The 25,340-nt window shown below is 42.1% G+C and overlaps 1 long non-coding RNA gene across 1 annotated transcript in view; it reads right to left on the reverse strand.

Annotated features, from left to right (window-relative positions):
* LOC142769015 (uncharacterized) overlaps positions 1-25,340 on the reverse strand; it is a 637,773-nt gene that overhangs the window by 383,844 nt on the left and 228,589 nt on the right. The gene's annotated exons all lie outside the window — the stretch shown is intronic.

The following is a 25,340-nucleotide window of genomic DNA, read 5'->3' on the forward strand; positions in this document are numbered from 1 at the left end:
TGGAAGGGACCCTTTCATATCATTGAGAAGAGAAACGATGTCGACTATTTAATTGACCTCGGTACCAGAAGCACGCTATTCCATATAAACCTACTGAAGAAGTATGAGGAATGGCCGCCTGCACCACCGCATGAAGCATCAGCTGTTTGCCAGGCGGATGACACCGAAAGCGACGAGCTACCATGCGTTCCATTCCAACGAAAGTACTACTGCACCCAGTCTCATACGCAAGCCGTATACTGCAACCATGCGAAGCTGCTTACTCTACAGTGGAGCGAGCGGCCCTGCTTTTACGTGGTCGGTCCAGAAACTTCATGTCGTCTTATTCGGACGCACATTCATTCTACATAGGGACCACAAACCGCTTGTGTACATCACGTCAGCCAAGCATGTGAACAGCTGCGTGTTATGGTGGAGACTCATCTTTATGGAAGTGCTTAGATTACATGAGCCGTTTGCAACTCCGTGAGCAACGTCTGCATAAAGAATCGATGCTCAGTGGTATTAAAAGCTTTAGATGTAAACCTGACAGCGCAATACAAGTATCATGATGCTTTAGTTTTGTGACTTGTTTCTTTTTTTTCCTGGTGTGTACTTTTGTGACCGAATGTGCCGAGTGTGCGGGGCTCGGAACTGCTATAGTGTGCAGTGGTGCTTACGTGTGTGTTTCCGACTGCGAACCAACGTGCCCCAGTGCCCTCAAGTTCTTCTACCGGAAGAACTTTCTTAAGGGGGGGGGGGGTGATGTGATGTACCTTAAAAATGCGAGCATAGCAGACGACAGCGCCACATCACCTGGAAGATGAGAAAAATGAAGAGGCATTGCAGCGCGCCCATTGAAAAAAAAAGAAGAGGAGACGCTCGTGGAGAACGAAGCCGTTCGGACGCCGGCTAGACGACGCAAGGGAGCCTAGGGCGAACCCGCAACTACGCGCGAGGTTCGAAAGGCCGGGTTCCTGTCCTCGAGCCATTGACGTCCTCGGGGCACGGCGTGTTGGCGTGGCCAGCACGAGTTCTCGGTGAGTGGTCCTGTGGACATCTCCGGTACGGCGAGCGCCCTCGAAAGACCGGAGCTGCTGACCACGTCCACCGAGCCGACGTCGCTGACAGTGTGCGGCTACGCCTAGACCTGGTGATGCCCTCGACAGTGGTATGCTGACCTGGCACCCAAGCGACGACTGCATCCGAGCACGCAACGGGTCCCACTTCGAGGCACCGGCCTACGGCACAGACTGTGAGACTGGTTACTCTTTTCTTTTGTGTGTGAACCACGCGCGTGTAGGACTTACAGTACTGTACGCGCAATAGTTTTTTTTGTTCATCCAATATAACTCCCGTTTGTTTTCCTCACTGTCTCCATCTTCCTGGTGTCACACGCCTTGCTATGTGACGAACCTAACACACGACAGATAGCAACCTGTCTTGGAATGATCATTTGGCCTATATTTGTGACAGACTACGACAAATGTCGTGGTTACTTTTCAACATTACATCATTTGCACCCACTAATATAAAAGTGACAATCATGCTTGCTCTTGCGTGTAGTATCCTACGATATTGCATCACTTTATTTGCTTTCCGTTCTTCGTGATGGCAGCATCGGGTTGACAACATTTTAAAAAGTATGTTGAAATCTATTGTGTATAATTGTTCTTCAACAGACAATGTAAATTTATTTTCTCTACTTCGCCTGCCATCTTTTGAAGCATCCTTTAGCCAAACTGTTGTATTACGGCATTTCTGGGTCTCTCAGTTCAAAAACGAATGCATTACCCCTCGTATATTTAGAAAATACTGCTCGCTTTTCTGTACCATTCGTCAAAACACGATATGGCAAAGCTACTACAAAGGTCTATGTCCCTTCTGTTTTTAATGACATCCCCGACAGTGTTTTTTTGGCAATGACTAAACGCAGTCTGCGAAGGAGCCTATGGTTTCTTTAATGCTGCATTAGTTTTCACATTATTATTTTTTCTAGTTTCTTGCATACTTGGTATAATCTGTTTGAAATTTTTCAGTGTTTGTCTTCAAATTTCTGCTGTTTAGGTAGTATTGCTTCAGCTAATTTGATTCTCGATTGTTATTGTGTTTATGTGTGGCGTAAATGAGTTACATGTATTCTTTCTCTGATTGTTTATATGAAAAGCTTTTCAATATATATGTCATCTCTCGTCTGCCGATGTGCCGGGCCGAGTCCTCCAAGCCACTGTCTGGCATTGACAGGCCTGTTATTCGTTTGTACAAATCAAGATGACAATAAAGATTATTATTATTATTATTATTATAACTATTATTAATATTTTTATTATTATTATTATTATTATTATTATTATTATTATTATTATCATCCTACCTTTTAATTCTCACTTATGTAAATTTGCAAATTCTGCATGTTAGCCAGAGAGAATTGATCATTACAAGCACCTGCCATCTTCCTTCACACAGATAATGTTAACTTTCATAATCTTGATGTGTTTCACAGTCTACGACATTGTTTTTATCGGAACTTTGCAATGTCTGAACATTGTTGTATACAATGTACACATTTTTTCTTTTTCCGTTTTTGAGAAAGTCTTCCAAGTAGTTGCGTGAATTTTATATAATTTTTAACTCACATTCCCTGATTCTCATCTTGTATTTATGCGTCCCATATCATGCTGATTTCCGTCTGGATGTCTTCATTGTTTCTTTTTGATTTCGCTCAAGAGAGTCTGCATTGTATTGTTTATTTGTATCGTTTTATTTTTTTATGCTCCTGCACTGTGACCTGAAGTTTTTTTTAAAGTACGTTAAATAAATGATTTATTTATGGGTATATCATAATTATAATAATAATAATAATTATTATTATTATTATTATTATTATTATTATTATTATTATTATTATTATTATTATTATTATTATTATTATTATTATTATTATTATTATTATTATTATTATTATTATTGCCGTTTTTGTTGTAGTTTTTTGTGAGGAATTAAGGTGCATCTCACAACAAGTGCTTCATTAGCAACCTCGTCCTCTTTCCACAATACACCAGCCATCTTATTACAAACAGGACAACTTTACCTCGTTTTCCATTAGGTTCACTTAACCTCTAAATAATTTATTGCACATATAAGCGAGGACACAGAAGATTTCGCTATGGCGTCGTCGTATATGCTTGTCCCTTCAGCGTGCCTTGAGCTCTTAATGGACAGTAAGTTATTGTGACGTTGAAGCCAGCATTCGCCGTTAATTATCTTTCCCCAGATTTCATCACCTCAGCGCGAGACATGCGAGACGGCGGCGTAGCAGGCAGTCCCCGTACGCCGCATTAGGACAAGGGGAGTCTTTATTACTCGTTCTTTGCTGTCCCCTTCGACCGGAATAATGCATCCCAGCAACGAGATCTGGCCAAGGCATTTAGTGCAAGGACCTCTTCCTGAGCGACGTGGCATGGTGGTCACAAAAGGAGGCATAACCTTTAGCTTTGCTTATCGCTGGCCATTTTCGTAATATCGAGGCAGTAAATTTGCTTCAGATGTAGAGAGAGACGAGAATCAATATTCCTTAATGTCACAAATTTTAGAGAAAGGCATTCGAGGAATTATTATTAACATGGAGGTACGCGTGCCTGCACCTAAGTCGTTTTCTTCGCCATCGGTCGTACGAAACTATGGCATACAAAAAAATATTCCTATAAAATGAGGTGCCTTTATGGAACCGAGAGAGCCAATGTAATTAGTTATCCGAGAAGTTGCATTCTTATTATTTTTGGGTTCGATGGCACTGGAGTAACCAGAAGGGGAGGGGGGAGGGAGAGAAAGAACGGTATGGTAGTGCACGGTGGAGCCACGCCACAGAAAGTTTACGATTTCCCGTGTTTATGTATACACGCGCAAACATACATAAAGATTGTGTTTTTTTGTTTGCCCTCCTTTCTGAAAAATTCTAGCTGCATTCCCGTTTGGTGGTATTCAAAAGGTCCCTCTCTTTCTTGTGGCTGTGTCCGACTATTTCGTTACGTGACAGCTGCCTCCACTTTACTGACACCGTCTCATAAGTGTAAATGATCTTCACTCTGCGGACAAATAATAGTATGCCCTTCTGAAGCATAGGCGGGACGCACTTTAGGATTTAGGAATAAACCTCTTGATAAGGGTAAAAAAGTGTTTGTACAGCTCAGTAACCGGAATGAAAAAGCGCTTGCTGATGCTACGAATGTAAAAAAAAAAAACAAATGCGCCAGCTTCGTGCCTGTCGTGCTAGGCCAAAAAGAAGAGTGAAGCTGGGTGGCCTTCTTTGTTTGTATATATATATATATATATATATATATATATATATATACGCTTTTATTGAGAGGGAAATCAGAACAGTGGGTTATGGCTGCATAATTAGCACAGACCGTGGCAAAACTGAAGCACCTCGTCCAAGGTACGCGTGAAAGGAATTTGCGTGTGAACAGAATTTGCCGCACATATTTATCACTTAGGAACGCGCACTTCCTGTATTCAAATCACTGCTTTTCTAATGAGTTTTCTGCATGGTGCCTTTAGGAAGTAGTTACGCAGCGCTTGGAGTACAATGTCACATTAAGTTATGCGCAGAATAGTTTGCTCTATCACAAGATAGAGCAAACGTGTCAAAGTTGTGAGTTAGCTCTTTCGCGTGGGTCCAGAAAATGCCGATTAGGGCTTACCAGTTCTGCGCCACGCTTAACTTTACGCGTTTTGTGAATGCATATAGTTAAAGTTACTGCACTATAGTTTGAGTAGCTTAATCCAAGCGATATGGACGAGTCCACGCAACGGCCGGTGCAATACGAGGTATACGAAACGCCCAATGAACCGATGCAATCCGGGGCTCTGCGTTACCAGATTGAGAGTGTAATTTTATCTGTGTCTGATCCTTACTGACTTGGAATATGGGTTAGCTTCTTAAGCGTCCTAGCGTATGCCTGCAATACACTTTAGAAGAGTACTATAGTGCACATGTAGAGCTTCATAGCGGGGGGGGGGGGGGGTAGCGAATTGCTAGTTATTAGTTACCAGGCGATCCCTTTAATTGCTCAGTCATGAAAGCTACCCTGCAGACACGTTTCGCGATCTAAAAGCGCCACTGTGAAGTCCTCGTTTCTTCGCATTACCTTCGATACGGCGCTGGTGACTCGCCTGTGCGTGCTAACGCTTAGAATCACTTCGTTATGCCTAGATTTACATACAGCTGCAGATCTAACTTTTCAAAAAGTTATTAAGCGCTGGTACTTACAGCAAACACGTACTAAGTGCAGTGGTTACTAACTATTTGAACCGGTAATACCTTTCTTTTTCCTGTTTATTAGCTGCACTCGTAGAAAGTTGACTACGAACAAATAAATAGCAACTTCAGTGCTTAAACGTACTTTTTTGGGCAGTTACTAACCTTCTGCCACCTCTTTACAACCAAAATCGCTTCACATTTAGCATCTGCGACCGTTATCAACATTTTCTATTTGTTTATTCAACCATCTTTAGCAAAACAAACTGCAAGTGTTTTGCCCCGCCGCGGTGGTCTAGTGGCTAAGGTACTCGGCTGCTGACCCGCAGGTCGTGGGTTAGAATGCCGGCTGCGGAAGCTGCATTTACGATGGAGGCGGAAATGTTGTAGGCCCGTGTGCTCAGATTTGGGTGCACGTTAAAGAACCCCAGGTAGTCGAAATTTTCGGAGCCCTCCCCTACGGCGTCTCTCATAATCGTATGGTGGTTTTGGGACGTTAAACACCACATATCAACTGCAAGTGTTTTGGCAGTGCTATCAGCCGGCACTACCTTTTTGGGGTGTTACTAACTTTTGCTACTGTTTGTTAAACAATTAAAATTAGAGTTGACGACCAATAGTGTACGAAGTTATAAGTCGAAATATGTCGACGTTTAATGTTTGAGCGGAAACTGGCGGCGAATATGTCCACGGCTTAAGCAGACGCCCACTATTTTGTAACTCGTCTAGGTCGTTGCATATTATGTCTTACGGTGGTAGTTTTATTGAAAATTAGCCTGCCACATTGATTTTTTTGCTACTATTGATTAAAAGTATTGTGGTACGTCCCTGAGCACACATAAGCAGCAGTAGTGGATGAAACTTTTATTCAATACTGGTAATTGTTTTTAAAATATAGGCATTCGCAGGTACAAGACGTGCTCTTTGAAAGTACACCTCTGAATACTCCTAAGGTCGCCTAATTATTAAGTACCTAAAATGAGTCACGCAGTGTAGTAGTTGCTACATATGTGTATTGCTCTCGTTTAAGAATCTGCATACATAATTATCCGTAGTTTGTGTTCCAATATTGGCCTTGTGAATTTTACCGGTATTAACAATTTAGAGAGAACATAACAAGTTAGTAACAGCTGCAACCTGTTTTTCTTACTTTTTAATACCTATTGTTAATAAAGGCTAGGATTGTACAACTCGGTATTCGCTGCTAGTAGTGAAAAGTGTAGTCACACGTACTGGCTTTGCCATTTCTATCCGCAGACTTGTGACATACGTGGTAAGCCGTTACAACCCGAAGTTAACAACCACTGCTGCCATATTTTGAAAAGTGTAGTAGCAACGACGATTGCACTTGTCTCCTGGCATCATAATTCACGTCCAGGTTTACACAAGTAAGCTCATAGTATCATCATATTGATCTTTTTCGTATGTATTGTAATCTTTTTTTATCCGTATGTGAAATCAGCGTTCCGAGGAACATCACAAATAACCATAATCCGAGGACGTTTAAAATGAAGGTGGATGTGTAAATGTGCGCAACGTAATAGCATTTTCAGAATTTGCTTCGCTGAAGCCTAACTACCGTTAAAGTTTAAGCGACTTTTCAAAACTTCGTCAATAGGCCTAACAAGTTCGAGCAGTGAGTTTCGCATGGTAAGTAATGCGCTGCAACATTTGATGTCATAAAATTAGGCAGTACACTTACAGTAGCAACGCTCCAGCGGCGATTACTCAATGTTAGTCTGACACACCACTGCTTGATGGGAACTTATGATTTTATCCTGCATTGCTGCAAATTACTTGCATAAATTGAGCAAAATAACTACAATATGAATTGTGGTGGCGTTCTCGAGCAATCCTTAACTAAGTCGTAATGTAATGCATTCCTACATGCACGTTCATTTAACACCAACTTAGTATAACTTCAAACTGATAGAAAAACGCCTATGAATGATAGCCGACGGGCTAACCAAAGTCATTCTAATCACACAAACCTTGAGTCAACTCTAATGGAGCTACGAAACTGGCGCACATTTTCTAGAATACGACCCAAAAAGTGGTCGCCATCACGAGCCCTGACTAAACGCTTGATTTAAGCACCTAGCTATTTTTTAGCACATCCAGCTGCCTGGAAATATACTGCACCTTGCCGGTTGGACGCGAAAAAAAAGGTAACACTTTATTGAGCTTCCTTACTACAATGCACAACGCCCTTTACTCGAAAGCAGGGAATTAAATTCATTTGACACGGCGACGTTTTCCTCTGTCTCCTTCTCTTTCATTAAAACACTGAACTACACTGCCTAGCCAGAAGATACTTTGTGTCATTTTAGGTTTCAAAGCAGCCTTAGCCCATACAAGATCATTGAGTAAGTGGCATCAGAGACGTGGTTCACGCCAGCACGTCGTATATATCTCACTTTCAAGCCAACTCATTGTAATTCAGAGCACATATATAACGGTAAAGCTGTTAATCTTCAGACTGCTCACACTAGCTTTTTCTTTCGATATAGACAGCCCAAGACTGAAACGGCCTTCCTCTTCACGTCGTGGGCAGCTCTAGTATAACCAAAGTCAAGTCAGCGACCAAGCATGTACAGTTTAACACGTAGTTACAGCCCACCACACATATACAATGCCTTCACAGGGGCCCTTGAAGTGTCACAAATAAATGAATAAACGGACATATCGGCCACACTCTGCGCAACTCGTATATAGATTACGCAATTTCGCATATATACTATCCCAGATTCGCGCGACCTGCGTGCTTATAATGTATAAGACGCGATCTTTCATCTTCGCACTGTAGCTGCGATTAATAACGTGAAAGCGCTGTTACATGCTCACTTGGCCGGGAGGTTTCTACTGCTGTGGGTGCAAGGACGGGTCGGCTACGGGAGGCGATTAACCTGCTCCATGCAATAATGTCGCCTTATCGAAAGACAAGCTGAGCGCGTAAGCATCGAGGCCCGTGACATGTGACGGCAGGTGGGCGGGTAAAGATAGGAAGGACTCGGCAGGAAAGTCGGGGTGCTTCGGAGCCAATCTAAAAGCGAAATGGCTCTGCGTCGTTCGTCCGTGAGATGACAGTTCCTCCCATCCCGTCTCTTGGGTCTTCTATATACGCGTGGTTAAGGACCTCAGATCGGTCCAGTGCACCGTTTGAGTAGCAAGACAATGTGTCATTATGCGGGATGTTATTGCACCTCTATTCTAAAAAAAAAGTACTTAAGACAAAGCAACAAAGGCGAGACCAGGTAAGAAGAATAAGGCGGAGTATACACTGTATCCATTCTACTGAGCTTGTGTCATGGGCTCTCGCTTTTTCATTTTCTTTGTGTGGGCGACTGCGGACCCGATATTGCGATTTTCCAGGACACAGTGATGTCTGATGACACTGCATAGTATGAATCGCACGCTGTGGCTTTGCGGAGACTTGAATATTGCTTGTGTATGTATTTACTCATACCTAGTTGTCCTATGAAAAGAAAAACGTTATAGAAGAATTGAAACAGAGGCCAAATGGGGATGGAATACGCTCTGCCTTAATATGTCTCACTGCCATAATGCCATGATACGGCCTTTTTTTCGGCTTTAATATAAGCGTGATATGCAGCTACGTGGCCTCTATTGTGGTTTCGGACGCTGCAACATAATGGTAAGAAATTCTGTTTGCATACTAAGCGGCGTGCTTTCCTTTGTGACTACCCACCTTTCGAAGCAATGCATACCATTTAAGCAACCGCCGGTCTCCTGTTTATAAAGCTATTTGTCTTATGGCCCGAAAACTTAACGACGACAACGTTCACAGAGTAGGTCACACGGCTGCGTTAAGTCAAAGAAAAAATTTTGTTTTCATGCGCTTTTTTGCGTTTTTATTGATTGATTGAATAATTTGTGAGGTTTAACGTCCCAAAACCACTATATGATTATGAGACACGCCGTAGTGGAGGGCTCCGGAAATTTAGACCACCTAGGGTTCTTTAACGTGCACCCAAATCTGAGTACACGGGCCTACAACATTTCCGCCTCCATCGGAAATGCAGCCGCCGCAGCTGGGATTTGATCCCGCGACCTGCGGTTTTTTGCGTTTTAAATGTAAGTATATGCACACGACACTGTAAGAAGAAAATCATAAGTATAACAGACTCTCGATGCTCAAAGGAATGCAAACCTCAATTCAGCCACGGCTCTGTGAGCCATGTTAACACCACAGTTCTTTATGCGTTCATCATTGAATTTGGGAGAGTCTACCAAAATTCTATGAAGCAACTGTAAAAAAAAAACAACATAAGGCATGATATACTGTTGAGGTAATATTTCGTCATCGAGTCTATCTCACCTCTCTAGAGGTACCGCTTTAACCTTCAGGATGTTGTGCAAGCGTAACAACGCTGCAGTAGTTCGAAAAAGTAACCAAAACAGGTGTCGAAAAACGTGTTGAAGTAGGTGATTTTTTTACCTTGGAGTGGCTGCTGGACAAACTTTCATATATTTAACAAGCACGCTGATATGAAGGCAAAATACACTCAGAAAATATTAGTTCAATCGGTTTTGATTACAAAGCATTCTGGCTTTTGCTACAGCGATGACTCATGACTGACGTAGAAGTTATCACAATATGCACAAGTTGAACAAAACCAGAGTTCTGCAACGGTGAGGAAATTTTCACAGAAAGAAATAGAAAAACAACTATTTATCACCGTGGCAGCTGATAGAACGAAACAATATACATATGCAACGTTATAGTTTACCCGTAAACTTCAAAACCACGTGGGCTTTGTTTTACACAAGCTCCTTAATGATACTAAATGAAAACATTGGTTTTTCCGTGCAAGACGAGATTTTGTTACAACCTTATTCTTAGACCAGAGTGTGCTCCAACTTTCACGCAACGTTAAAGAAAACAAAACAAAAGCATTTAGGCCAGAAGAATTAACAAACGCTGCATTTAGTAATAACAAATATAAGAGACATGCTCAAAAAAGTAAATTCGAGAAATATGCTGGCTCTTGTGGCCTGCCCTAATGGCACCCAATATTTCACTGTGGCAACTTATTGATTGATTGATTGATTGATTTGTAGGGTTTAACGTTCTAAAACTGTGGCAACATATTATTTCATATGACTGGTGTATTTATTCATTTATATATGACACAAGAAAATAAAAACATAATTTTTCATGATTAAACTCCCTCCGACCAACTAAATGCCATGAAGCTGACATAACATTAATTAAGGCGGAAATTTATGACTTCAACTAAGCACTCATGACCTAGCCGCCACGCCTAAAAACGGAACTAACAGGGTCTACCTTGAAAGGAAATTTGTTACCACGTTGCGCGCGTTGAGAAGCGGCTGCGCAGTTCTTCTATTTTCACTATACCACACGCGCAAGCCCTAAAGAGAAAAAAGCGATGTCCGAATACAAGTTAAGTGTCCCGCAATGCGTTAATTCACGGCGGGAAGATGAAAACGTATCGTTCTATCACTTGCCGAAGGATGCAGACAACGCGCGATGGAGAACGGCGCAAGTCAGAATCTTACACATTGGAAAGAAGGTGACGGACACGGTAGTTACTTCTATTCATTTCGCTCACGACTATTTAGTTCCGTTCGGCGAGTACATCATTATTTAGCGTGTCTGCATTCTTATCAATATTTAGGCTTCTAACCGCTTTCAGAAATTTGTTGCGTTACGTGTGTCACTGTATTTTTTCGAATATGCTTGATTTCTGTGCAAGTCGTAGCGCTAACCATTTTCAAATTAAACTGCTATACTTCCCCTCCCAGCATTTTTTTATTAATTCGAATGTGCGTAAATACACGCCCACAAACGCACACGCGAGAGTCACTTGTGCATAACGTGCGTTCAAGTATGTTCGTCCGTAGATATATACTCCCACATTCCTTCACCATGTTTCCTTAGCGCTCCGTTAAACTGTAAGTAATTCTCAGCTCAAGTTCGCGCCTGCGATGTTCGAGAAGCTTAAAGGGAAGCTGAAGGGATTTTAGAATTCAATCAAATTTCGTGTTTAGGAAGGACAGACATTATTGTTGATGATTTCATAATTGTTTTCGTGGTCCTAGCAGCAGGAGCTTCAGAACAAGCGAAATGAAAGCTTGTCTTGCTCCGCCCCCGCGAGCGCGCTGAAAGCATGGGTGTGAAAAAACATATGTCATCTTCGTTTCCTCTGCCGCAGAGCAAGTGTGCTTTTTCATCATAACCACGCCAACCGTGACTAAGTCATAACGTGCCGTTGCCGGAACTAATCAAAAAGGCCACACTTCAGCAGTGCTGCTGTTGCAGATGACGTGGCATGCCGAGAATGACGTCACCGTGTTCGTTCGGCGTCTCAAGAAGCCCAACAGCCACATCCACTGTTTTTTCACCAAAAAGTGATATTGGCGTTCGCTTTCGAGAACTCTCACATCGCTTTTATAATTCAGCAGGGATAAACGGTCCTTACAAGCTCTTATGTCATTTTTTTTTTAGAAAAGTGCTTCAGCTTCCCTTTAGGAACTGTATAGTCGGTCATTTTCTTAAGATTACGGACACTACGTGAACATAACAGATTATTCTGGAACCTACGTGGGCGCCAGCAATAACGCTGTAGTATTCAATGGCACATGCATAAATGCCAACGCGTTTCACCAGTTGTGAGCTCATCGACAGCCGACACTCTGTTCGCCAAAATCCGTGCCAGTGTGTATCGCTTCACTCTGACTTTCTGCTCACCGGCCACAAGTTCGGCCAAGTAAACAGTTTCATCTTCGACCTACACTCTACCCCCTTCGTTAACGTCACGACCCCATTATAATAGCATGCTTGTGCATTCGTGGCATGCGTAATGTGCGTGAATACGTCTGCAAAAAGCGAGTGTTGCGAAGCACACGACCTTATTGTATAAAAATTTGACACTCCTATTGCAATCGAAATTACGATTTGCCGTATCTCAAGATACACTGGTTAAGGTATAGCTCTGTTTATAATCGAGGGAACGGCATGCGTATATTTAGCTTATGACTGGACAACGGGTACACGTAATTCACAGCATGAGTCACAGCGTAATTACTCCGAAAACTGTTGAGGCCTTGCCTGTAGCAGTGAAGCAAAGCAGTGCAAAAGTGCTAGCCCCGTTTGGAAAGGCATGCTACACATGAGCAGCTGCATTCTTCAACATTGGGCTCGCTAGACATGTTTTTCAACTTAAAGTAATTCTGATGGCGTTCCCCGAAGAGGCTCGATGTTCACGCGCACAGCGGCATTATTACCGCTGCTTCGCTGGCGAACTCTTTTATGACAATGATAATGAGACGGTCAGAGGCCACCTACTTTTCGCCTTCGACGAAGCAATGCAATCCGACGCCACATTCAAGAAACTTTAGCACAGCGCCAAGCGAAAGTGCCACATTGACCCTGCTAAGCACAGCCATTCTAATTTTTAACCAGTGTTGCTAGCACCCGAAGCGTTCTCTAGAATTGTGAATAGCAAAGCAGGCAGAGTTATTAAAAAATTAAGCTGTGTTCTGTTTTAAAAGAGTTTACAAACAAATGCCAATAATTTATATATTAAAAATGTACCCAAACTTCCTAGTTTAAATCGTCATTTCTAAATGTTACTCTGGCTAATGACGATTGCAATAACAAACACAGATTAGAACTTCTATGCTTCAAATGAATGATTTCATGGCAATTGTTTCACACAAGACCGTATACTCACTAGATAGTTTAGCGATACAATATCAAAAGAAAGCAGAACATAAGCAAACTGCCATAACATTTTGTGGCCATGGAGACCGGAACTGCTGTAATGAAACCTCCCATACTACAGGTAACCTTCCTTTTAGTAGTCTACAAATGCAATTGTGAGGCAAAACACCAAGGGACGAAATGATAATTATTTGAAATTCTGCAACCCCGGACAACATTCTCATTGAACACCTTGACTAACAAAATTAAAATTTCATGAAAAATTCCATCTCACTCTTCAAGGCCAAGCGTCGAGGGACGCTTTAATTGTGATAAAGTAGTGCAGCAAATGTCACTTAGAAAAGCCCTGCGTAGCAAGCAAATGGCTTCACTCACAATGTTCTGACAGAAACGCCACACAGCCCTCTATTGGAATGCTGTTAGCACCAGCGATTCAACTCAACAGTAACCTACTTTTATATGCACATGAAGATTAGTTTGGTTCTTCCTTTAAAACTTTTCCGAATGCATTACAGTACGCGCATTAACTAACCATCCCTTAAAGATAACAATAAGTACCCCAGCCGCGGACTCTTACCGATCTTTAGCAAAATAAGGAGTATGGCTTGTTTGTCTAAAGTTCCTTTAGTAAAGATCGCTGTGTTCTTATCTTAAGGCGGGGAAACCTTAAAAAAACTTTGACATTGATAGAAGTAGCGTAGAAATCTTCAATCATGCAGGCCCCTGGTGTTCCAGAAACGCCGTTGCTATGTGCATTAAGACTACATCAGCCGCAGAGCTCTCTTTTTCAGTCGCCTGTCCTCGCATCTCTGCGGCCTAGCTGCAATATTATGAAACAGGGCATGCTCTTTAGCTTTGAACAGCATTACGAAAAGCGAGAAATAAACTAAATATCAAGAAAAGTGAGCTTCACAAACCTTTTTGCAGATTCTACTGAATCTGGTATATGCTGCAACCGTAGCATTTTGTCCCAGAGACGCGTTGCGATGGAGTCGCTATTATGTACTTTTTATCAAAAACGTTCGCCTTATATCTACCTTATAAACATTTCCACTTTTGAACAGATACTCCGTGGTCATGGCATGTGACGTCTTGTTTTTTTTTTACATCACAATTGTCAAGGGCTCAAATATGCTACAACGTAGGGTTAACATAAATGACGATATTTTTAATCGATAAAATGCTTTATACAACGTGAACAGTGTACGTAAGTTACACTAACACCTGTATATTTATGCCCTGTGTTGGCATCACACATTCTTTGCGGCTGAACAAATATTTCTGGGGCAATACTTAAAAGACATGTACGGTGACGTACGTTCACCATAGACTGTCAATATTTCTTAGAAAATTGGTAGTATAGGTGGTTGAATTTGTGAAAATGTCGATTTGCTGTCAGTGCCAGTTGAATAACTGATATCTGCTGGAATGGTGGAGCCTAATGTAAAGGTGAAGTTTGGCAATATTTGCCCTGTAACGCTGAAGCTGAGCACACAACAGAGAACAGTTTGTGGACATGATACATTGTAGTCACAGGGAATTCGTAAAATGAATCCTGTATATCAGTTGCGGTTTTTTTTCGAGGGGAGGGGGTGAACTATAATTTATGTATGTTCATGCATACGTTGGTATGTGTGTGAGTGAAACAGAAAAAATTCACTTGTCAAACTGAAAAATTTTCCTGATTGCGTTTGAAACACCAGACCGATATATATATAAATATATATCACGTCACTACATACAGTCGTCCAGGTGACTTGGCACTCACCTCTCTCCTAATTTATAATTCGTTTCTGCAACATCAAGTCAAATTAGGAGCAACGTTATTTGATGTAAAGTTAATATGCAAGGCATCAAGTCCTGCAGGCTAACAGCGGCGTTACGAGTTTTGCCGCATTTGAGAAGTTAAAAAGCAATTTATGCACGAATACAGCGGTATTGATCATTTATCGAGAACAATAGCAAAAGTTCTCATTGAGTGTGTTCGACATTACTGAAACCCATAAAGGCAAGTTACCACTACAGCGAATTCCATATAGGCTGACATTATTATAAAAAAACACAAATGAACATGACTGTTAAGACATTTTCATTAGTCACACTTACGCTACGCACAAAAAGAAGAGTGAAGAACACTCTTGTTTTCTAAAGCATGGACCATCATTAGTGCTAAATTATGCAAAGTGATAGACGTCTGGAGATGTTAGACCAACTTTGATCCTCGACCCATGTCATGTTTATATAATTTTTCTATAGATGGTTGGTTAAACCATGTTTCTTGGTTAAACCGCTGACTTGCTTCGCGATCAAGATAAAAAGAGTCATTACGTGTACACGGAAGACGGTTTGCAGTAATAGACTTTGGAAGTAAGGGTGAGCACTGAACGTGGAAAAAGCTGCAAGGTTATCTGTGCAGTATAACCATTACATGGCAGAAAAAGCAACAAGCAAGCCAATCAACAAAATGTCGTAGCACCTACATCTTCCCTGCCTATTCCTTAAAGCTTCCGGAATGAGCTCTCTTGGTAGTCCTGCTTGATCACATAAGACAGTCTTCTCTGATTATGCGCGCTATTCAAGAAATTCGTAGTGCTAAAATAAAAAAAATTGTGCCCTTTGCTTTGCTTCGTGTCAGCACACACGCGAAAATTGTTTATATTCATGGGGAATCACACCACACTTTATAAGTGTATATTAATATTATAGGTTCCGGATTTAACCCGCGACCTGCGGGTGAGCAGCCGAGTACCTTAGCCACTAGACCACCGCGGCGGGGCCATTGCTGCTTTTACAAGTTTTATATCTTGATTTCCGTTCTATTGGGCAAATGTTCTGTACAGTTAAAATAAAATTCCTTTACCACAAAAAATAGTGTTTAAATGTAAGGTCAGTAATGACTTATACGCGCTAGCGCTGAAGAGAAGACGAGGGTTGAAAAGTCTAGACCTAGCCTGATTAGCCATGTTGAATTGATATGTATAGATAGCACAGTGATCTATAGATGTTTTCAAATTGTTCACGTCTTTGATCGCTGTGTCGTTTTCTACGCTAATGAACACGAATCCAAACAAAAACTTACTAGCCCAATCTAATGCTCTTAGTTATGGCAGTTGCTTGAACGTTGCACTGAACTAGTTCCCGAAGGTGAGCTGCATTGATGAAACGGTGGGGGCATACCAAAGGCCCCAAAAAGCGTCAGTAGAAAGTCAAGGCTTATTCCAGATTACTATGACTGCAAATAATAAAAGACAAGTAAAATAAGCAGTACTAGCCATCATAAAAAATCTAGAATATATAAAAATGTCACCGAAATTAGAAGCTTCTGTGACAGCGAACTACATGAGGTTGGTAAGTTATGCAGTGAATTAAGGCTTCCCTCTCTCCGTCGTGGTAGTATGGCCCCCAGATGAGCTGCCATTCCCACAACACACGTCCGTGGTTCTCCCTGTAGTCTAGGAAACTTCATGGCACTTTCATGAGGCTTCATCTTCAGGTTAAAGAGTTTTTTCTTGCACCAGTAATGAGTTCCTGAGTGACTCCGTGGAAGATAAAGAAAAACTAATATGCTCGCGGTAGGTAATATCATTGCTCGCTGCAAAGCTTATCAGCCGCAACAGCTAGAAACACTCAATGATGACATGCTGCGCCGCTACAGGCGGGGCAACACAGTCTGGCGCACACGCTTACTTTCCCGTCCTTGAAGCGAAGACGATCTAATTTTGGGAGCACGCGTTGAGAGCATGAGACAATTTCCTAACATGTCTGAGTCTAAAAGACCGCCACTATAATGCTTGGAGACGCCCTGGCATGCATGCTCGTCAGTAAAAGCGTTGCGAAATTTTGGAGTTGTCGCAGTCAACTTCACAATCATTTGGGCTGAAGTCCTCCTCCCTTTTCTCGGTTGAGGCAGTTCTCTTTAAATTATGCGCAATTATGCGCAGTTCACTTTAAATTATGCTCATTGCCATGCTTGCGGTGTAGCTCACTGCGATTTCATACGTAAGAAAAAAAATCACAATATCACCACAGTGCGAAGAACCAAATGCGATAACAACCAACTGTAATGTTGTATGAAGCAATTAACGCGGACTCGCTCTCTGGATTCCGTGCCGACCGGTTGTGCCCCCGCAATCTCCGATGACAGTGCAGCTCTGGCCAACTGGCTCACCATACGCCATCTCCTGCTGACGACTAGAGTTCTCGCTGAGGGGTGCCCCTTCCTCGGACCTCTGCAACCGTGTCCATCGTTCCTTTCTTCTTCTTCATTCTGGGTGCCACAGTCCCTGCGCCTCGCTCTCTCCTTCCCCCTCTCTATCTCTATGCCTTTAATCTTATCCTTTTAATTTCTCCTTACCCCCATCTCTCGTGAGCTACTGTTGAGGTGTCGCACTCTGATGCAGACACCTATGGGGCTCACTTTTATCTTCTTCGCTCTTTTAAGAATCACATAAGTAATTAACGCTAGCAGCTAAGTTTTTCGGATCCGACTACGCTTACCTGTGCAAAACAACGCTGCCATAGAATACGGCTGCTTAAAAGTGGTTTCTTTGCAGACTCTTCGCGTTGATAGCACAGCGTGCTAATAACCTACTCACTCTTTCGACACATGCGGGACGATTCCTATATTCCTGCTCAGCAATCAGCGGCAGGCCTCACAGTGGGATGACGTTATCGCAGCGCCATCCATGCGGCCGACATGGGACAGCTTGTTCATCTCTGCTTGGGCCATGCTCGGTGCCTCCGCTAGCGCGTTTACATATGGATGATGCGCCAAAGTATGTCATTGACTTGGTTTTTACACGAAACATGATGTCAATGACGATAGCTGAAACTCTTCAGGGACGTCTATATAACTGCAATCGCAATGAAAATGCGAATAGTGCTTTCTTCATTACAGGGTATTGTAAAAGGCACCGCTTATAGCAGTCTGTCCCTCTCAACCCACAAAAACGTTCAAAAGAGTTGGCGAGAAAAGGTTCTGGTAAACGTTATCGCGATTCTGCGGAGGCCTCTCCATGTTGTAGTCTAGATGTCCCTAAGAGAGTTGTAGGCAGTTTTCACCAATTTATTATTCAGCTTCTTTGTTGATTTCGCAAACACTTAACAAAAGAATAGGTGTGCACTATAATAAATAAAAAGTACTGTGAACTATAATAGCATGCACCTTTAGCCAGACCTTCGAATGTGGCAAGTCAGGGTTCACCAAAAACTAAGTTGGCAATTTTTTTTCTACCTTACATTGTACTCTGCTCTTAATTGTAAAGTTCACCAACCACTACCTCCATTTCAAGAAAATTTGGAAGCAATTTCATCGGAAACCAACGGAAGCTTGCGGACAACTGTTCCAGTACCAGTTACTGCGCCGTGCAGTGCACTTTTAAAGCAAAGGTATGTTAGTCTGCCCTGTGCCATTGTAATCGTCGTCGTCGTAGTTGTAGTACTAAACGTAGTAGTAGTATAAGTAGTAGTAGTGGTGGTAATAACAATAGTAGTAGTAATATATAAGTATATACCAGAAGTAATAAAAGTAGTATGCTAGGGACGTAATGCCGGTCTATAGACTAGAGGAGGGGGTTGATAAGCAGTAAATTAAATGAAATGCGACAACGAAGATGGTGCTCGAAGTGATGATGATGATGATGATGATGATGACGATTAGCTTCTACACGAAATACTGTCAACGCCATTCACACTTTTTTTGTTACTATATTTAGAAACACACACTACTTGTAGTAAACAATGGCCCTGCTACTGGGCGTGATGCATGGAGCGAACATTTGGCAGCATTCTGGCAACGCCATTGGCAAATAACGAAGCTTGAAGTGTTCACTGAAACGGCACAGCTTGAGCCTGCAGGACACTTGACCTTGCTTCGTCGAATCAAGTGCGCGGGTGTGTATTTCAAATCTTGCGGCGTATTAAACACAACACGTGATCTCAGTGGCGAATCACATACACTCTCACCCTCAATGCTTTCCTATCCTTTTGCACGTCGTAAAACTGGCAGACTTTTGTTGTTGTTGTTACTTTGGCGTTGTATATATACGCCAGGACTGAGTGGTGAGGGGTGGTTCGTAGACGTTTTGTTTACTCGTAGTAAGCATGAAGCAGGGCTAGCGAAATTCAACCTTTTTAAGTAACGCTATCATTATATATGCATCTAGTTATATTTCGCTATTAAAGTACCAAACTTACAATTGTCATTTTTGATGGAAGCCAAAAGGCTGTTGGCCCATGTGCTCAGAATTGGGTACACGTTAAAGAGCTTCAGGTGGTCGAAATTTGCGAGCCCTTCATTACGGCGCCTCTAATATTCATATAAATGTTTCGGGACGTCAAACTTCCCACATCAATAGAATCAAATCGAACTTACAATTGTCAAAAACTTTGAAGTACCAATATCCATATCATATCAGGTCTATTATTGAAGATCTGGCATACATTATCAAAAAAAGTTTATGCCCTCAAAGGCCAGGGAACACGAGGGTAACCGAATGAGATGCTTCCTTTTTTTTTGCGAGGTGCAGCACAGGCGTCGCGAAATCCGCCCCAACAAATGCTCGTCACTATTTTTTTCTTATTTCCGAGATATACTATGTGTTTCATGCTTCGAGTCAGTGGAACGGGAAAAACCTCAATCATGATGACGATGTAAGCTCACTTTGCCTGATTAGAGCCGGTTTATTAGCCAGACATTCAAACAGGAATGCATAATACGGGCACCGCAAATGCAGAAAACGAGTGCGTTTTTCGATGGATCTTGTGATACAGAAAAGGTGATTCGCGTGGCGTATACAAAGAACACAAACTGTCGATCTGTCTGTAAAGAGAAGGAATATTAGTTGTTAATTGGCTGCTACAGTGCTTTGTCGTGCAGTCGCTCTCGTGTTCTTCCTACTTTCGCAGTTACTATATGGTGCGCAATCAACCACTTTCGCGTAGTCATGTATACGTTGGATACTGTGCAAAAGAAGATATGAGCGTATAGCCGACAAGCGTGAAAGCCTGGTAGGATGAATGCCTAATTCGGTCTTAGTAGACGGGGCTTTGAAAAAATAAGGGTGGAGAGGAATATACCACCCGTAGAAAGAGTTAGAAGGGCGTCTTTCAAGTCGGAGTGGTTTCAGGGCCCTCAACAATTGCGAGCTCTACTTTACAGGGTTGAGAATGGTGCTGAAATTTTCTCGTTCTAGTATTGTTCTCCGGCCTCCCAAATGGGCGTTCAGTTTTCCTTTTTAGGAGCGGAGCTCAGATCGGGGTAAATCGTTGGGTGTTCTCTAAAACTCTCCGCACCTTCAGTTATCAATAACCAAGCCTCAGATGTGCACCACCCGGGTTTAACCAATCCTAGCCGCGCATGCGCTTAGGGACAGCCGTGAGAAAGCCACGCTCGGGGGCGGAGACAGTTTGGCGTACCGAGCTTGCCCTGTGTGGCGCGAGCCGAGAACCAGTGACGAACACTCCGCGCTTCTACCGGTGGCGCCACATATAGCCAGGTTTGAGCGTTAGTTTCTGGCACTGGGGTTCTGATGACCTTGCATGATCTGCAAGAACCGATGGTTTGACTCTACCCTGTCTACGTCACAGAAAGACTTTGCAACTGACAAGAATGCCACGTTAAGCTTTTTAAATAAACCAGCTTCGCTGTTTCTTAAGCTTGACACGGCTAGTGTAAACGTCTTTTTTGTACCTGTATGCTGTATCTTCTGCTTAACAAATCCAAATGCGAAAATATGTTCACATATCCTGTAGCAGAGAGAGGCTGTGCTTCTGTACTATTTTCACAGAAGCGAAGGACTGCGATCCGGTTCCATGTGGTCTGCTTGTCTATTTTATTTTTATTTTTCTTATTTTTCTGCGTTACACACAAGAAGGGTCGGCACTATATAGATTCCGTATAGTGACGCGAATCTTAGCAAGACAGGAACCCCACAGCTGTATTTGTACAAGTCATTTCCTGGCCTTTAGCCTTCCTGTACATCTTTTATTTTTAATGTTTTTTGCATATGGAGCGCATAGCCTTACGTGAAAATTTTCAGCCCAGCCTTCCTTTTTTCTCTCTCTTTTCTCTCTGCAGCCAAAAGGTGTGCGGCGTATGTTTAATGAGGTACGCCCCACTTTAGAGACAGCGGACAGGTGTGTTTCGAGCCGATCATACCGACTTCTTCTATTTATCTTCTATTTATTAAACTACAAGTGCATACGCAGAACACTGTGTTTTCCTGACTTTTGATTTAATAATGAGTGGTCATAGTGGCTAGAAGATTATGTGTTCAATCACCTCGTGTAATCGAAACCAAACGGAACTGGTTGGCAACGGCTAGAATGGGTTATGATTGGCTTACTACTCCTTTACTCCACATGACTCTAGCCACCAGCTTATTAAAGTGAGGGCTAGTTTTAGCGAAATGATGGTAAAAGCGGCACGAAACTGAATAGTGTTGGAGATACGCAGGGTAAAGAACAACGATGCGTTCATTGAGCATCCCTACAATGATTCAGTTGTCTTTCAATTTTGCAAGAATACACATTAATTTTTAGTAACATCTCGCACATCAAAATTCAGCGCCAAAGGAGTTTTAAAGCTGTTTAATAAATTATTTGTATGAAAAATAGGTCTACGTACACTGTGTTATGTATTTCACAAGTCTGCGGCCTATTGCATAAACATAGACAACAGCCGAGTTTTGTCCTGTCTGATATCATATTTTTAATCTCCTATGCTGTTTATCGTAAAACATCCTTTCATCAATTGGATAATAACACGAGAAGGCAGTATCTTTTAGAATTTACTTTAAAGAACGGCGTTCAGCAGCCCCCTACACCAATGCTTCTCCAATCATGTTTTCTTGACGTATACAAACTACGACATTCCTCTGGGGCTAAGCGCGCGAAAGTTGAACGGGCATTGATGTTTCTGCAGCAGCAATAAGAGATTTCACAAGAGACTACACTGCCGTAGGAATGGTGAAGGTAATCAACTACGAAGAAAAGGCCAGGAGAGATGAGGTTGAGCTGAAGTCGAGCTAGAGTGACAAGCGGGCGAAACTCCTGCTTTCAAGAGTTCAACTTCCACATATCTTGACAGCTGTCAGAGTTCTTTGCCACCTTTGGCACTTCCGATGTTGCCCTTACTATTTTAAGTGTTCAAAAAATCAGTTTTTTTGAGAGCGTCAGGCTCACTTTAAATTCGTGTTATCACTGTTTTTCCTGCACAGCTCTGATGAAGAAATGCACTGCTGATCCATAGGAAAAACATTGTTAACGCGATAGCGTTAAAGAGATAGTTTAACACTAGTGTAAATTAAGGTGGTGTCGCTGGTTCCCAGCGAAAAACTGGTGTAAGTTGTTGGCGATAGTTTGAAGCGAATGCACAAAAAATACTAATAAATCCTGCATACTGCAGATGACAATCGAAGCCAGACATTCTGCGTAGCAAGCAGGGGCTGTTCCACAGCGGAATCACACCAGTGCTTCAAGCTTCTTATTAAAAAAAGCTCTATAAAACGCCACGCAATGGAAATAGTCTCTTTAACACATGCAGTATTCCACAGCCCCAGGCTTCAAAACATGAGAACTGGTGAACAGGGTGATTGCACGAGATATTGAACAAGCTTGGCCGGAAGGTATTTTTGGTTTGTCTGGTTTTCTATATGTTATGTAAGTATATTCGAGGTGCATAGAACGAAAAATTTTATTTTCATAAACTGATCTCGGCGCGTGCAAAAAATATTCGAAAGGGGCGGCACGTGCGTCTCGGCATTGCTTGCCACTACATTTTCCGATTTCGCAGGCGAAATAAACGCACCGTCTAAACGTTCCGTCAATGTTTTTTTCTTGTTTTAGAACGCATCACAGTGAATCATATTCATGTGCTTTTTAAGTTGTCCGCATAACCAAAGAATACTAAAAAAATTGAAATCTCTGTCAAAAGGAATAAAAAAGAAGTTCTGTGTCCTTGATGCGCCTTGACGAATGTATTATTTGACGTGAAAATTTCTACAAAGTGTCAATATAGAGGATTATTCTTTAAACATTCTTGCAAAAGATTGATTTCCCAGACGCAGCGTGATACAAAATATAAAATGTGTTATAGAAGCAAGTCTTTTTTTCTTTCATAAAAGCTTATTTTCGAAAAAGAAACTAATAAAAACCCTAGTTCCTGTTTTCACTAAATTTTTTTGTCGAAAGCCACTTTAGTCACTCAATACATTGTTTCAATATTATATCCCCTCATTTTCTTTCTTTCCTAAATACAGTAGGCCGAAGTAGACCTTGCTGATTGTGCTTGGTTCATGACCCTTGAAAACACACTGGTTTTTATGAGCCTGAATTCTACGGAAGCCGCCAATTCCAGTTTTTCGCAGCAGCAGAACAACCTAATTCTGACAAAATTTTCACAATTTTAACGAACCGCTCTCTAGAATGATAATGCGTGCCCAGTTTGCAGCCTACAACGTTAACTTACGCCAACATTATTTGGTTGTCAAGACCGTCCCAAGGCCACGAGAAGATTTTTTTGGATGACCTTGCCGAAACCACCAAGCCACATGTAGTACAGCCTATGTAGTTGGCGCCACTAAAGCCTTATCCGAAACTGCTGGCTTCCATAATGAGCTCGTGTGCCTTTGTTGAGGTGCTCTTTCACTGCTTATGTCTCTTGCACCACGTAAAGAAAATACGGGGACCTACAGACAGTAGCGCAACGCACAACGTACCTAAATAAGCTTTTGGAGACATCACCTCAGCTATCTACCGAGTCGGTGATATTGTTTCCCGTTATGACCTCTTCCACGTTGCTCGCAGATAACTTCTTCATGTATAACTTCAACCCCGGCGTTCCGGCTGTTTGAAAATGTTTGGGGAGCATTCTTGCAACGCAAACCCACCAGGTCATTATGATTGATTGATTGATTGATTGATTAATTTATATGTGGAGTTTAACGTCCCAAAACCACCATATGATTATGAGAGGCGCTGTAGCGGAGGGCCCCAGAAATTTCGACCAAGTGGGAATCTTTAACGTGCTCCGAAATCACGTCATTATGAGAGACGCTGCAGCGAAGAGCTCTGGAAATTTCGACCACCTGTTGTTTATCAACGTGCAGCTAAACCTGAAAACCCTTGCCTCTACCACTTTGCCACCGTAGAACTGCGGCCTTAACGGCTGGGATAGAGTACTACACAAGGACACCGGTGGCACGCGACGGATTTTGTCCTTCGACACATTTTCTTTATTTCTTTATTCATATACCATAAAGGCTAATTTGGGCATTACATAAGGGCGGGTAGTTACAATATGGCAGGGTTATTTGCAAAACAGAAATATTTACACAGAACACGAAAAAAATAGTAAAAAGGTAAACGCAGCGAAAGTCAAGAAACGAGAAGTTCGCACCAAAGAAGACGTAGTAATGCAATGCAGCACTCAGTATGGCATTAAACGAGGTGTGCGATAACTGATGAAATATTGGTACTAGACTAAAAAAACAAAGCCGCAAAATGTTACGGTTCTACATTCCACATCTCCATTAATTTGCTAACAAACGTGTCGTGATCACGCACAGTTACAACATCGCTTGGTAGTTTATTCTAATCATAAATCGCAAGAAACAATGGCGAGTCACGAAGGAAGTTATTACGGGCAAACATGGATCGTATTTTGTAAGCATGATCCACACGTAGAAAAATGCGATGAGCTGGTTTCATCTGTGAATGTAAGAAAAATGACTAACTGAAATAAAGCCTGTGGAAATGAGACAGCACTGCGACAAGCCCACGTAATCCTAGAGTACGTAACGTCAATGACGTTTTAATGGCTGTTATGTATATAGCCTTCTTTGTCCCTTAGTGCATACATCCAATTTTTTTCTATCCCAAGTTTTCTCTTCACTGCTTTGACGCTTCCTCCGTTTTTCAGAGCGTGTTCGATTCTCTCCATGTTATACCTTCTTACATCGCATACCTTACGCCAATTAATCAACTTAGAAAGATCTGCCAGTTCTATTTTGTCTATTGTACTTGAGACTTTCATCATTTGACTCTTTTTAATGAGATTCTTCGTTTCCTGGGAAAGCTTGCCAGTGTCCTGTCTAACTACCCTGCCTCGAGCTTCCCTTGAACACTTCGTAATGATACTCGTCAGATTATCATTCATTGTATCTACGCTAAGGTTGGTTTTTTCACTAAGAGCCGAGTAGCTGTTCTTAAGCAAGACTGAATTCCTGTACTTTCCCGGTCAATGCTAGCTCATTTATTGGCTTCTCACGTATCAGTTTCTGTCGTCCCTTCTTCAAGTCTAGGCAAATTCGAGACCGTACCATTCTATGGTCACTGCATCGTACCTTGCCAACCAATTCCACATTCTGCACGAAGCCTGGGTGTGCACTC

This window comes from Rhipicephalus microplus, chromosome 1 (genome assembly GCF_043290135.1).
Source record: "Rhipicephalus microplus isolate Deutch F79 chromosome 1, USDA_Rmic, whole genome shotgun sequence".
Lineage (NCBI taxonomy): Eukaryota > Metazoa > Arthropoda > Arachnida > Ixodida > Ixodidae > Rhipicephalus > Rhipicephalus microplus.